Source organism: Sapajus apella, unplaced genomic scaffold (genome assembly GCF_009761245.1).
Source record: "Sapajus apella isolate SASKATOON/1434 unplaced genomic scaffold, GSC_monkey_1.0 scaffold29, whole genome shotgun sequence".
Taxonomy (NCBI): domain Eukaryota; kingdom Metazoa; phylum Chordata; class Mammalia; order Primates; family Cebidae; genus Sapajus; species Sapajus apella.
In genome coordinates this window covers 22725389-22728735 of record NW_022436969.1, presented here as the reverse complement: position 1 = coordinate 22728735, position 3347 = coordinate 22725389, and positions in this window count along the sequence as shown.

The following is a 3347-nucleotide window of genomic DNA, read 5'->3' as shown; positions in this document are numbered from 1 at the left end:
GCTCTTGTTGCGCAGGCTGGAGTGCAATGGTGTGATTTCAGCTCACCAAAACCTCCGCCTCCCGGGTTCAAGTGATTCTCTTGCTGCAGCCTCCTGAGTAGCTGGGATTACAGACATGCACCACCTTGCCTGGCTAATTTTTGTGATTTTTGTAGAGACGGGGTTTCTCCATGTTGGTCAGGCTGGTCTCGAACTCCCGACCTCCCAAAGTGCTGGGATTATAGGTGTAAGCCACTGCGCCTGAGATTATTGTCTTTAAATATTCTGTTTTATACATTTTTTTTACTCATTGTTTTATCTGTTTCCTGAAATTAATATATGCTAGTAGGAAAATTACCTTTATAAATGTTAGCATCTTAATGTCATGTCAATATGCAGATTTTGATAACAATCAGTCTAGATAAACCAATTCCAAAGTTAGGAATGGGGCCAGGAGCTGTGGTTTACACCTGTAATCCCAGCACTTTGGGAGGCCAAGGTGGGCAGATCACTTGAGGTCAGGAGTTCCAGACCACCCTGGCCAACATGGTAAAACCCTGTCTCTACTAAAAATACAAAAATTATCTGGGTTAGTGGCAAGTGCCTGAAATCCCAGCCACTCTGGAGGCTGAGGCAGGAGCATGGCTTGAACGCAGGAAGCAGAGGTTGCAGTGACCTGAGAATGAGCCACTGCACTCCAGCCTGGGAGACAAAGTAAGACTCTGTCTCAAAAAATAAAACAATAACAATAATAATAAAATAATAAAGTCAGGTATAGGTCACACTATGCTTTATTATATCTGTGACTTCGAAAATCAACATTATTTTACTAACTATACTCAACAATTCTTTTTTAAAAGGGATTTATGACATATAATTCTTTTGGAAATTAAAATGCATTGTGTAATTCTGTGCTAGGTCAGATTACACTTCAGGTCTAAATGAATTACTTTGAAAAATGTATTTCTTAGGTGTATGTTTTATGGACTTAATAAATATTTTATTACAAAAAAAATCTTTTTTTTTTTTTTTTTTTTTTTAAGATAGGGTCTCACTCTGTCACCCAGGCTGGAGTGCAGTGGCTCAATCTCGGCTCAGTGCAACCTCCACCTCCCAGGTTCAAGCAATTCTCCTGCCTCAGCCTCCTGAGTAGCTGGGACTATGGGTGCCCACCACCATGCCTGGCTAATTTTTGTATTTTTAGTAGAGATGGGGTTTCACCGTATTGGCCAGGCTGGTCTCGAATTCCTGACTTTGTGATCTGCCCGACTCAGCCTCCCAAAGTGCTGGATTGCAGGCGTGAGCCACCAGAACCCGGCTGAAAAAATCTTAAATTTACAAAAACACAGAAAGAAATATAGCAAACACTTTTATTAGTTTTCTATGGCTACTGTAACAAATTACTACCACTTTAGTTACTTAACGCAAATTTATTACTCTACAAGTCCTGTAGGTCAGGAGCCCACGTGGGTCTCACTGGGCTAAAATTCAGGTGATGGCAGGACACCTTGAGCATCTGCAGAATAATTCATTCCTTGCCTTTTCCACCCTTAAGAGTCCACCTGTGCCACTCCTGGGCTTGTGGCCCTTTCTTCCATCTCCGGAGTCAGCACCAGCGGCCACATCCTTGTCAGGCTGCATCTCTCTAACCTTCCTTCCCTTGTCACATCTCTTTCTGATTCTCATTTGCAGGTAAAGGGTCTCATACGGAAGCAATGAGACTGGGATAATCCAGGATTATCTCCCATCGCAAGGTTCTTCATCACATGCTTGCAAAGCCCCTTTTGCCATGTAAGGTAACTTGTTCACAGGTTCAAAGATTAGAATGTGGACATGTTTGGGGGGCATAATTCGGCCTAGCACAATACCCATGTACCCATCTCCTTGTTTAAACATTAAACACTTTGCCAATATTGTTTCTCCTATCTCTCACTTTTTTCTCTAAAAAATTCCAGGGATTTGTTGTTAAATTTTATTAAAGCAAATCCCAGAAATAATATAATTTGCCTGTACATATGTTAATATGTTTCTCTGAGATCTTTAAAAATCATAGCCACAATAGTATTATCGTAATAAAATTACCTGTAATTATTTAATGTCACCTAACATTCAGTCCATGTTTGAACTTCCCAATGTTTTTAAAACTCCCATGTGGCTGGGCGCGGTGGCTCACGCCTGTAATCCCAGCACTTTGGGAGGCTGAGGCGGGTGGATCACGAGGTCAAGAGATCAAGACCATCCTGGTCAACATGGTGAAACCCCGTCTCTACTAAAAATACAAAAAATTAGCTGGGCATGGTGGCTCGTGCCTGTAATCCCAGCTACTTAGGAGGCAGAGGCAGGAGAATTGCCTGAACCCAGGAGGCAGAGGTTGCGGTGAGCCGAGATCGCGCCATTGCACTCCAGCCTGGGTAACAAGAGTGAAACTCCGTCTAAAAAAAAAAAAAAAAAAAAAATCCCATGTATTTATGTAAAAGTTTGTCTTAATCATGACTCAAGGTCCAAAAATTGCATTTGGCTAATGTCTCTAGAGCTCCCCACCCTCTTTTTTTAAAGACATGGGGTCTGGCTGTGTTGCCCAGCCTGGAGTGCAGTGGCTTTATTGACAGGTGTGATCATAGCTCACTACAGCCATGAACTCTGGCCTTAAGCAATCCTCCCACTTCAGCCTCTGAGTATTTATTTTTGAATAAAGAAATTGGGTCATTTGATTTGTAGAATTTCCCCCACTCTGGATTTGGCTGATTACTTTCCTGGTGGTGTAATCTAATGGGTTCATTTGGCCCCTGTATTTCCTTTAGCCTGTGGTTAGAGTTGTAAGCTTAACTGGGTTGTTCCTTTGTTGGTCAGGAAGAATACTTCAGCGGTGAGGCTGCAAACATTCCACTGTGACATGTCAGTGTGTTTATGGAATCAGGCTGTCCCAGTTTTGATTATGTCAAAGTTGTTCACCTGATCATGCCTGAAAATACTACAATATTCTTACTAATAATAACCATTTACTGCATACTTATTGTATACCAGGCATTTTGCTGGCTGTGTCCTATATAATCCTCATCCGACATCTTTGTATATTAACCACACTCATAGATTTGTGAAAATGTACCAAAATTGGCTTTGGAAGGCTCTATGTGGGTTATTACTCTGAGCTTGTTTACTTCTTGAAATATGGAATAATGGCTCCTGCTTTTAATATACAGGCTTATTTTAAGGATTTTTTCGAACAGATGTGAAAGCACTTAGAAAACGAACACACCGTGCTACACTATTACAATTAGTAACATCAGTGAGAGAAAAGCAAGTGCATAATAAATATTGATTATAGCTATCCTGATTGTCCCCTTTATTCATCACACACTTCCTGAGCA